Source organism: Zingiber officinale, chromosome 4B (assembly GCF_018446385.1).
Source record: "Zingiber officinale cultivar Zhangliang chromosome 4B, Zo_v1.1, whole genome shotgun sequence".
In the NCBI taxonomy this organism is placed as follows: Eukaryota; Viridiplantae; Streptophyta; class Magnoliopsida; order Zingiberales; family Zingiberaceae; genus Zingiber; species Zingiber officinale.
In genome coordinates, this window is record NC_055993.1 from 4,798,499 (window position 1) to 4,811,664 (window position 13,166).

Sequence of the window (13,166 nt, forward strand, 5' to 3'; positions counted from 1 at the left end):
AACCTCAAATACAATTAACAAACTTTTATTTATCACATTAAAAATAATAATTATTATCATCTATTTTAGTCTAAAAAATAAATTTAATTTTTCTTTGGATAGGGAGGTTAGACACTATTATGAGGCATTACCACTCTTCTTACACAGGATGAATTTTCTCTCCAAGTAAACAAAGATTTCGTTCGAGTTCAGCTGGACCATCCAGTCCAATTCAAAACCCTTACTGGCCTTGATCGTGCTCGTAGCTCATTGGCATTAATCCTCAACTTGCCTTGAAAACCTCCCTTCATCGAACATGACGGAACGAGCCAAATGGAACAACAGATAATTTGTTTCTTCTTTCCACACGCTCTCATCCACTCCTAGACTCCTAGACTTAGGATGAGTAAAAGTTTAATTAAATCGAATTAACTGACCGAACCGACCGAAGTTAAAAGTTGATTTCAGTTAATTCAATTTTTTTTTTAAATATCGGTTTAATCGGTTTGATTTTGATTTTGAAAACTAAAATTCAGTTAAATCGATTAAACCGAAATTTTAAGTTGAATCAAAACTAAACTGAAATTAAATCAAACCAAATCGAACCAAGACTTATTGTTCTGGCAGAGGATCAATACCCGGCTCTGAATGATTTTTTAAATCTAGGAAAAAGTTATCTATTTCTTCCATTTCCATAAATTTTTTATTTCTTTAGGAGGAAATGGAATTCATTTTTTTCTGAAAAATTGTCCCAGTTGCTATATATAACTTTTTAATTATTTTATTTTCAGAGAATAAAATATGAAAAAATTAAATACTTACTATTTAACTTTATACCATCTCTACTTGTATTTTTGGTTGGCAACAATATGACACTTGACATTGATGTTCACATAAATCCTTTGCATCCAGTCCATGTATTTTTAACTGTTACTAAGCTACTTTTATAATCTTGCATTTATACTCTTTACAGGTACTCTCACCTCCAAATGTGACAGGTGCTCTTCATATAGGTCATGGTCTTACTGCTGCAATACAAGTGAGTACATCTTAATCCTTCCTTTTGTGGTCTCATCTTTCTCCTATCTTGTTTATCTTTCTCTGTCCCTTTAGTTCTTTACAATGTTTGACATTTTTATGGCTTCTTGCACCATCTAAGGATACAATTATCCGTTGGAGGAGAATGTCAAGCTATAATGTTCTGTGGGTGCCAGGAATGGACCATGCTAGTATAGCAACCCAGGTGGTATTTCTTTCCATACAGTTCATTAAAATGTTTCTAAGCTTGTTTATTTTTTCATCTTCTCTAAGCTGATTATTTACTTCCTAGCTATGCAACTTCAAGAATGACCATTGAGGAATTTGTTCCACGGAATTGAAAAGAGAATGATTTTGTTACTTAAATCTTAAATAGCTTGCAAGGTGCAGAGTTTGTCAATCAATCATTTTGAGTTTGTGCAAAACAACCACTTATGTTCAGTGTTGAGCTATATTTATTCAATATAGCTATTTCTATTTGTTCAACTGGTTTTTGAATGTTAGACTTAGTAATTAATCATTTACTATCTCCTTAGTACCATATGCAAGGAGTTTCTATGTTTTTTCACAGATCTGGCAACTTGGTGAGGAATGATTGCTAATCTAGGATTGAAAAAGTATTCACATGTATATCACACTAAATTTAGCCGGCTCCACCAAGTGGGATAAAACTTAGTTGTTGTTATATGTATATCACTAAATTATGAAGGATACTGATGCTACTTTTTATCAGGTGGTTGTAGAGAAGAAGCTGATGCGTGAAAGGAATTTGACCAGGCATGATATTGGACGTGAAAGATTTGTGTCTGAGGTGAGCTCTTAGTTAACAATATTTTATTTTAGTCTCAACCTTTTGCACCTTGAAAAAAGAAAAAACTGATTTCTCTTCAGCATGCGACACTTTGTGGTGTTGATGGGAATTCTCATTGCTCCATATTGATATTCACATAGCGGTAAGTCAATTAATGTTCTATGTTTTCTGTTTGTGTTTGGTAGGTTTGGGAATGGAAAAATAACTATGGAGGCACCATACTAAACCAAGAATGTCGGTTAGGAGCTTCACTTGACTAGTCTCGTGAGGTCAGTTTTAGGAGACACTAAAAGGGGGAGCTTACTCTATTGCTTTAGAAAATTAGGCTTCTTATCTCTTGCACATCTTTCTTAGAACAGTGTTTTACCATGGATGATGCAAGATCGATGGCGATCACTGAAGCATTTGTCAGACTTTATAAACAACGTTTAATTTATAGGTTAGCTGCCTTGATTAATCTTATTCTTTTAATTGCAAAATTTGCGGATATTCTAGAAATCCTTCATCTCTGATGATGAAATAATGAAATTTTCTAGCAATATTATCATTCAATCTTATCAATCCTAAGTGTTTTTGGTAACATTGTCACATTGTACCTGGTTCTATTTTCAGGAATCATCGACTTGTCAATTGGGATTGCGCATTGCGGACAGCAATATCTGACATTGAGGTATTGGTGAATCAAATATTAAAAATAATTTTAAATGTTGTATTATGTTTGAACCCACAGATTGTTTTAATTCTATTTATCTACTACTTTTAGGTTGATTTGATCATGAGGAAATCAAAGAAGAAACTTTCAGAAAGGTCCCTGGGCATGAGTGTGAAGTTTAGTTTGGTGTTTTGACTTTCTTTGCTTATCCACTTGAGGGAAGCTTGGGTGAGATTGTAGTAGCCACAACGAGGGTGGAGACAATGCTTGGTGGCACTGCAATTGCTGTTCATTCCAAGGATAAACGCTATTCTCATCTACATGGAAAAAGTGCAGTCGTCCATCCATTCATTGGGAGGAAGCTACCAGTAATATGTGATGATATCCTAGTTGATCCTGAATTTGGAACGGGGGCTGTCAAAGTAATCTTATTGCACTACTATAATAGTTCTGTGAAGATCACTATGTCTGCCTTTCATTGTGTTAAATACTCTTCTTCTTGATATTATATTGCAGATCACACCAGCTCATGATCCCAATGACTTTGAAGTTGGAAAGCGCCATAATCTTGCCTTTATCAACATTTTTACTGATGAAGGGAAGATTAATAGTAATGGTGGTGTTTAGGGGTAGGCATAATTTAGTTAAAACCGGAAAACCCGATCGAACCGAAAAATATCGATTTTTTTTAGTTCGATTTTTTCAGTATTTCGGCTGGTTTCGGTTTAATTTGTTTGTAATTTGGTTATTCGATTCGGTTTATGATTTTGGTTCCCAAAAACCGAGTAAACCGAACCAGCCGGTTTTGGGCCTTTTTTATCAATGGGTCACTGGCCAGTGGTATAGTAGACTACTTAATTAAGATAGGGTATTAGGGTTTTATGAAACTCAACTCAGTTTGTTTGCCGAGTTGTCGTCCGTCGCCCTTCGCTTTCTTCCTTATTCCTTACCAGTAGACGTCGCTCGTCGCTTTCTTCCTTAGCAGTAGGCGTCGTCCGTTGCTTTCTTCCTTACCACTTACCAGTAGGCAGCTTGATTTCTTTCGTTAGATGAGAGTTCTCCGCTTCTTCATTCTCTGCTTGACTGATTCATTGCCACATCTGTCTAGGTATTTCAAATTTCAATAAGTTGCACTTTGTTTCTTTCGTTGTTGACTTTTGTTTTGTTTTATTCTATTGTTTTATTTTTTTTCTTTTGATTTATACCAAAAAAAACTCTTAATTTTTAATAGATGGTAGAAAAAGGAGGGCAGATCCTCTGGACCGCAAAAAGCGGTCCAGGGGATGGTCCCTTGATTTGGATTGGTTCAGGGGATGGTCCCCATTCATAAAATAGATGGGGACCATTCATCCCCACCAATCCAGATCAAGGGACCATCCCCTGGACCGCTTTTTGCGGTCCAGAGGATCTGGGCTCTAGAAAAAGAGGGTATGATTGATGAAAGCAAGGGGTTCAAATGATAACACACTTAATTCTTCGTCTGCGGATTCGATTGTTGTTGGGAAAAAATGAAAATCTATAAGAACTAGATCTTCAGTCTGGGAACATTTTGAGAAATTTGATGATTCTAATGGGCCACCTAGTGCAAAATGTAATTATTGTGGTGCAAGTTATGCTGCTGATTCCAATTTAAATGGTACTTCGTCTTTGGGTGCTCATTTGAAAAGGTGTAAAAAATATCTGTGTAATGTGGAAACTAAATAAGGTAAAATAGCCTTTCAAAACATTTCAAAAGATCAAATAGCAATCAATACTTGGAGATTTGATCAAGAAGCTAGCAGGAAAGCTTTGGCCAAGATGATAATTGTTGATGAGTTACCTTTTAGGTTTGTGGAAATGGAAGGGTTTAGACACTTTATAAATGTGACACAACCATTTTTAGAATTCCATTTCGTAGGACAATTACGAGATATTACTTTGAACTTTTTTTTGAAAGAAAAGAAACATCTTAGGCTTTTCTTCAAGGAGACATGTCAAAGAGTTTGTCTCACAACAGACACATGGACTTCAATACAGAGAATTAATTATGTGTCTTACTGCTCATTTTACTGACAAAAATTGGAATTTGCAAAAGAGAATATTGAATTTTTCTCCAATACACAACCATAAAGGTGATGATATGGCAATTATGATCACTAAATGTTTGTTTGATTGGGGTTTGGATAAAATATTCACTATCACAGTCGATAATGCTAGTTCTAATGATAACATTGAAAGAGATGTCAAAGCAATTTAGTAAATGGGGAACTAATTTGATGGATGGTCAACACCTTCATATGAGGTGTATGGCTCATATAATCAATCTCATTGTTCAAGATGGCTTGAAAGAAGTTGGAGATTCTGTGAGACGAGTTAGATAAGCTATAAGATATATTAGACAATCTCCTGCAAGGCTTAAAAAATTCAACGACGGTTGTGAAATTGAAAAGATAACAAGTAAAAAGTCTTTGTGTTTGGATGTTGTTACTAGGTGGAATTCTATCTACTTGATGTTGAGAACTGCTTTGGAATTTGAAAATGCTTTTGTAAGTTATGGTATTCATGATCCTGGATTGTTGGATCATCGTCTTACCCATGTTTGTGAAGATGGAAAGGATGTAGGTGCATTGACAAGTGGTGATTGGGAAAATGTGAAAAAAATGGAGAAGTTTCTTGAAGCTTTTTATAATCTTACCTTGAGAGTTTAAGGTTCACTATATGTCACTTCAAATATCCACTTTCATGAAATAGGTGAGTTTGCTTGTGTTTTAAAGTTGTTGCGCGTGTGCTTGATCCTCGTTTCAAATTTGATTATGTGGCTTTTGTGCTTTTGAGGATGTATGGACAAGAGAAAGGAGAGAAAATAAGAGATGAAGTAAAGTTGTATATGACTACTTTATTTGAAGAATATAAGAAGGTCACTTCAAAAATGTCTCAAGGTTCATCCACTAGCAGAGTTGAGCCATCAGTTATAAGCATTAAAAGTCTTCACAAAAAAACACTAATACAACAAGAATACTTAAGGCATAAGGCTGAAAGTGGAAATATGGATGCTAAGACTGAGTTAGATAGATATCTTGGTGAAGATGTTGAGGTTGCAAATGAACATTTTGATATTTTGCTTTGGTGGAAAGTTAACTCTACCAAATTTCCTACTTTAGCTGAGATGGCTCATGATGTGTTAGCGATTCCTATTTCTACTGTGGCATTAGAAAGTGCTTTTAGCACAGGAGGGCGTGTTCTTGATTCATTTAGAAGTTCATTAACTCCTCGATTAGTGCAAGCTCTCATTTGTCTTCAGGATTGGTTTCGAAAAGAAACTTCGCCCATTAAAATAGAAGAAGACTTAGATCATATTGAACAGATTGAATCTGGTAAGAATTTTGGGTAGTTGTAAACTTGTAATGGATTTATTGTTTTTCTTCAATAGGATTTTTGAAGATGAGGATGAGAAAGATATTATCAATTAGTTACAGTAAGTTTACATATTTAATTTATTATATTCATAATTACTTTTTAATTGTAATGTATTTAAATTTTTTTTTTTTTGCCAAACAGGATTTTGGAGTTGAAAACTTTCAAGTTTCAACTAATTTTGAAGTTTAGAAATGTGTATAATTGTACATTGAAAGATTATCAGGATTGTATTGACTGAGTAAAAATCAAAACTTGAGGTTTGCAATTTCTAATGCTAATTTGATATTTGTTGTGGTGACATGGATTTATTGGATTGGATCGTTCACAAATAACAAGTTCATGTTGTAGATTGTAAAATTTGGCTTATGTTTCTTGCTTAATTGCTTGTGGCTGCTGGTTATCAATCGGATTGATAATCAATCAAATAATTATTTTAATAAATTAATATTTTTTCTTTGTCTCTAAACTAATATTCATAGTCCTACAAAATCAATTTAATTCATTATATAAACCGTATATAACCGACCGTACAAATTGAACCGTATTACACCAAAAACCGGACCAAACCGTAATAAAATGGTTTGATTTTTGGATTATAGATTTTTAAAACCGAAACCGAAAAAACTAAACCGTAGTAAAGTAAAACCGGACCAAACCGGCCGATGCCCACCCCTAGTGGTGTTGATTTTGGTGGGATGCCGCGGTTTGCAGCTCGTGTAGTTGTTATAGCCGCATTAAAGGCAAAGGTGTTAAGTGAATTTTCTGTTGTATCCATCCATTAGAATTTCAGTTTTTTCTTAAATTTTATTGTTTATCAATACTAATAAGTATAATTTTTCTTTGTAAAGGGACTATAAAGAGGAACTCAGAAAAATGAAATGAAACTTGGCATTTGTTCAAGAAGTAATGATGTGGTAGAACCCATGATAAAGCCTCAGTGGTTTGTTGATTGCAAAAGCATGGCAAAACTAGCTCTTGATGGCTGATGCAGTCATGAGTGATAATGATAAGAAGATTGAGATTATACCACATCAGTATGAGCAAGAATGGAAAAGGTAATTCAAACTTTTGGCTAGCTGATACTAAGATTTTGTATATATTTTTTAGTCCTGTACCATGATCTGGATACCTAAAGTTTATTGTTTTTATTTATCATGTATATTTTTAAGTGCAGATGGTTAGAGAATATACAGGACTGGTGCATTTCAAGGCAGCTTTGGTGGGGCCATCAAGTTCCTGCCTGGTATGTGATACTAGAAGACGATCAGCTTAAAGATGTGGGTTCTTACAATGACCATTGGGTCGTTGGAAGAAATGAGCAGGAGGCACTCATGGAGGCAAACAAGCTGTTCTCTGGGAAGAAGTTTGAGATTACTCAAGATCCGGATGTGCTAGATACATGGTTCTCAGCTGGTCTTTTTCCACTATCTGTTCTTGGCTGGCCAGATGTTACTCCTGATTTTAAGGCATTTTATCCTACTTCATTGCTTGAAACAAGACATGATATCATTTTTTTCTGGGTTGCACGGATGGTTATGCTAGGGATGCAACTTGGAGGTGATGTGCCCTTTAGAAAGGTAATAAATCTGACAGTTTTTATAACGAGGGATTATCTAGCAACTTAAAATGCTGGAAACACTTCTTATGGTTTAAATTTGAGGACTTAAAAAACGACACTTGTACAAGGTAACTTCTAAAAAACATTTGAGTTATCCTACCCATAAAACTTGGGGTTTGAACAACAGAGTTGTTTGAATTAGCATATAATAAAAAAATCAAATTGGTTTGCAAGTTTCAACTGGGCCACACACTTGGTGTTATGATGTTTTGACCAACCCAAATACACTGCCTACGTTTTAGTGGGAATCAAATTGACCTACAATGTCTGAGTATTGGTGTCTCTATAATCAATCAGGATAGTGATTATTCAGAATTGTAAATTGGGTGAGACATGTCATTATGATTAATTTTACCAAATTGGGCACTACCTAGTTCTTGGTGAAAATCAAATTGGCTTAAATGGGTTTTGCTATCTATTTACTTGGGTCAATGTTGAAAGAGAAAAGAAAAACAGAAACAAATAGTGACAAGCATTTGTAGAGACATAAGATTAAAAGAATAGGAAAGAGAAGGTAAAATAAGATTGTGACTGCACCTTGCTGCAGTATCCTCTTCTTCCCTGGTATTCTTTTCTTACTCAAAAGTTTGGTACTGGTACTTGTATGATCTGCTGCCAGATTGAGTATTGAACCCTTGGTTAAGGAAAGCCTTATTGGCCAATTCTGCAAATGGCATTCTACTGTGTAATAAATGAATGTTTTCTTTAATCTTTCAAGGCAACTCAGCTGAAATTGAAATCAATATGATATATTACCACCAAAGAAATGTCCTTTCGGCTTCAATCTCACAATGCATGAGATGGCTCGGCATCTAGTTTTGAATTTGGAGTGATTGTATCTCTCGAATGTGTTTAATTATGGAAGTATTTGTTACAACCTGTTGGTGACAACCTACTGTTCTCAAATGGTATTCCTGAGTGTGGTACTGATGCCCTCCGCTTGGCTCTTGTTTCATATACAGCCCAGGTTCTCCACTGCACATATCTAATTTGCAATTCATTGCTTGCCTTGTTAAACTAACATAAGTTTCTTGTATAGTCGGACAAGATCAATCTGGATATCTTGAGAGTTATTGGCTATCGGCAATGGTGTAATAAGTTGTGGAATGCCATACAGTTTGCCATGTTGAAACTTGGAGATGGCTATGTTCCTCCCCAAAAGATTGATGTAAAATCCATGCCACCTGTTTGCCAGTGGATACTTTCTGTCCTAAACAATGCTGTGGCCAGAACTATATCTTCCTTTGAATCGTACAAGTTCTCAGATGCAACTACAGTGGTATACTCATGGTGGCAATTCCAGCTTACTTTACTGATTCTAAGTTTGAGTCTTCAAAAGCAGCCTCAAGACATTCTTTATGGATTTGTCTAGACATTGGTTTGCGTTTGCTACACCCCTTCATGCCATTTGTTACTGAGGAATTATGGCAGCGTCTTCGTCAAGCAGAAGGAAGCTCCAGGAAAGAATCAATTATGATATCAGAATACCCTTCAGTGGTGGAAGTAAGCATGCCCTGTTCTTTTGATTTTTTTTTTTTTTTGGTCAAGTTTTGAAACACAATTTCTGACATCATTCTGTAGGCCTGGTCAAATGCCAAAATTGAGAATGATATGGATATAGTCAATGGTGCTGTAAGGAATCTTCGATCCCTGCGACCACAAAGTGGCAAGAATGAAAGGGTTTTTAGATAGGCTTTCTATCAAGACAAGTTTTTATTCCTCATCGATTGGAGTCTTTTTAATGACACGGCTCTAGATCTGCATGATGCATTCCATTATATTGCACTATCCATCGGGAAATGCTATTTTAGTGGGTATATATCATTGCCAAACTATACTAGTCTTACTACTGGGATTGGCTGCATGCATCTTGTATGTCTGTTAACTTTAGGCAACAACTATATTATGAAGTATGAACAATATATGCTTATGACCTTTAGTTACATTTATTTGAAATATATATAAAATACTGGTTCAGTTTGCCTATTGAGCTTCAATGCAATATCATGCTAGCTGAAAAGTATCTTCCTGAATATCCATGATAATAATAGTTCATTTTTCAATGGTCAAAAACTTAATTACTTTCTGTCTATACCTTCATTTGCAGATATCCAGCTTTTGCACTTTGTCGCGGACATGATATCACCGACATCATGAGATCCTATGAGTTTGAGATTGTAACACTTGCTGCTATCTCATCGTTGAAGGTTATATGCTCTGTATACTACTTATTGGGATATCCAATGATGCATCTTTGTTCTATTATTGCAAAATAGAATTTCTCCATGTTAATCACTCATCCATTTGAATTTCCAACTTCATGATGTTAATTGCGTGGCTAATGCAATGCTACTTTTTATATCTATTGTCTATACTATTTGTTATGTGATTTTAATGCAATGATCTTCTTTGGTCAAATATTGTTTCTGGCTTTTTAATATCTAACAAGCAAATAAGCTAGCAAGCCTTTAAATCCATCTTTGAACTTTCTGTCTATGTGTCATCTTCATTTAGTTCGACTCTAAATCTTCTTACTTGAATACTAAATAGATGATTGTCTATTTTTGCAGGTTTTGAATGAGAATGACATGAATCCAGCTGGATGTGCAGTTGATGTTGTCAATGAAAATCTTTCTGTATATCTCCAACTCCAAGGAACACTTGAAGCAGAGGCTGAACAGGAGAAGTTGACAAAAAGGAGGGAAGATACAAAAGTAATTTTTACCACTTGCATTTTTTTTCTAATACTATTTATCTTCTTTCTAGCTTTCAGTTAATTAACTTGCTACTTTTTGCTTCTCCCATTCACAATGGCAATTGCAGGAAGCATGATCTTTTGGCACAGGAGATGAATAGCTCAGGTTACAAGGAAAAAGCTCCTCTGAGTATCGAAGAAGAACAGATGATGAGACTGAATGCTTATCTGGAAGAACTTAAGATTATTGATGAAGGTGAACATGATTTGGAGAGGACGATACACGAACAAAAGTAATTGTGATCTCCAAAGCGGCAAAGCGCATTAGATACATTTGTAATCTTATTTTTGAAACATGTTTAAGTTATTGGTCGTTTATACGAATAATTGTTTACTTTTCTTCCTTATGTTTGATCAAGTTACCGCCTTGTAAAGATTGTGTTCTTAGTTTTTTTTAACAAGGTTTTGATTGTGTATTTACATGTATTAATTGTGATTATGCTGCACAAATAGCCTTTTAATCTCATGAGAATAAATAATTGAGTAAGAGGTGGCCAATTAAGTCTAAAATTAACAACATAGAACATATTCTGATTCTTACTTACTGATGTAAACGATTTTATAATTCAAGTTTCACACTCTTCATTTTCTCCTTTAGTTAATTATTCTTGATAATTCAAAGAATAAGATATATATATATATATATCAGAAATATATTTCATAAGGTGTAAACTTAAATGCCACCAACAATATTTACATTAGGCCGAATAAAAGGATTTAATATTTGAATTTCAGCTACTATATATTGTAAGAAATTTTCTCTCTAATAAAAAATGGGCCTAATAACGATGATTGTTTGAATGAGTTTTCATGAATATTTCTTGATTTATTTTGATGACCGATGAAAAATTTCTATGAGGTTGAATCAGTCATTCTATGATTAATCGGTTCGAAGAATTGAATAGATGATGTCAACAAAAAAAAATAATATTTACATTAGAGTTTAATTTAAAAAATACAAAATACTGATTCAAAGAATTGAATAGCTGATGTCAACAAAAAAAAAAAAAAATATTTACATTAGAGTTTACATTAAAAAACACAAAACACAATTAAATCAGTATATAAGACAATTTTGTTCACCTAAATAGGGACACTTCACTAATATCTAAAAGTAAATGGACCCATCCACCTAATTATATTCTCTCTCAAATATCTTAGTTAATAATTGGCTAATTTACTAAAACACACCCTTTAAAATTTAAATTTATCATAAAGCGCTTTATAATATATATATATTTTTTTATGAAAAATGTAGAATTGTTTTACAAAACAATTTACAAATTGTAAACTACTTTATTTAGATTATTTTGAGAACTATAATGATCAAAATCTTTCATATTTTGTAGCTGTGTTTTGATAAATTCTCAATTCTAACTATTTCATAAAATAATTTACAGTAAAAATTTTCAACAATATATATATCGATATAGATATAAAAAAGTAATTCTACCTGTTATATTTATATACTTAATGGTCAAAATCCTTCCAAACTTTAATTTGAAGGTGTAAATTAATTCATAAATTAGTTTACAATTCGAAAAAATAATTTAAAAATGGTCACAAGGTAATTTGTAAAATAGTTCGAGATGGTAATTTTCATTAAAATGAATATTTTTAGAAAAAAAATGAGGTATCATAAATCCAATACTTTAAAACTTAAAATAATAAAAAAAAATTAATTTTGAAGGCACTAATAAAATCATATAGTAACGTTGCACAAAAACTCTCCTTTAAATTTAATTGTTAATGGATAATTAGATGATAAACTAATTTATGCATATGCACAATATATATATTTTATTTTTTAAATTTTTAAAAATTAAAAATTTCTTAAAACATCCTAAATATATTTTATATCCCGTGAACACCTAAAATATTTTATCTTGAAAATTATAACCCAAAAAATAAACTTGAATTCTAGAGAAAAAAAATCTTATTAGCTTAAAGTCATTATAACCTAACGTCTAAATTCTAAAATCTTAAACCTTAAATATATATAATATACCATATGAACATCTAAAATTTTTAATTTTAAATACTATAACCCTAGAGGAAAAGTTTTATTGGCTCAAACTCATTATAACTCAACTTCTCAATCCTAAAATTTTGAACTTTAAATACATATAATATACTCCTAAAAAAGAAATTAAGAGGAGAATCTAGGCATCTAGATTCATTCCAACCGCCTAGACTAGTTCACACATAGATATCTGAATCAATTCCAAATGCTCCGAATTTAGTCATCCGCTCTCAGGATATCAAAGTGTACATAGTAGTTATTTAGATAGAAATACTCTCTCTATTTATATTATTACATTTAATTCAAGTTAAATTATTATTATAGTCCATTTCCAATAGCAAACAATTTAGTATTATGGAATTTATATTGTCCATGTGTAGGGAGGTGTTATTAAAGTTTTTAATTTTGATTGTTAAGAGAAGTACACATAGAATAATATAAATGTATGATGTCATAATGAGAAGAAAAAAAACTGATTCAGTCATTTAATTATATTGTCAGTTTCAACTTGATATGCATGATTAACCTAACTTCTAGTATTGTCAATTTATAACATTAGACATAAATGTAATTAACATTTTCATTATATTGAAATTATTAAAAGAATCTTTAAAAATCTGTAAGTCATTGCAATTTAATAATTAGTTTTGATATATTAATTAAAAACAATATATTATATATAGTAGGACGTACGTTATTTTCTTGGGAGGTAGAAGGACTCATATTTATTTATTTTTGGTAATTTAGTAATACAATTCTTCGCATTAATTAATATGATAGATTTTTTTATCAGTCATTGGAATAAATTGGACAAATGCCTAACAGTCTCGCTATCAAAGTAGTTGGTTGGTGGCCACTTCTTTCACTGCCAATTTACAATTAATCACAATTTCT

General features: G+C 32.8%; 1 pseudogene; it reads left to right on the plus strand.

Moving 5' to 3' along the window:
• The first annotated feature begins 848 nt into the window (after window positions 1-848).
• LOC121977266 lies at window positions 849-10,486 on the plus strand (annotated as a pseudogene).
• The last annotated feature ends 2,680 nt before the right edge of the window (window positions 10,487-13,166 follow it).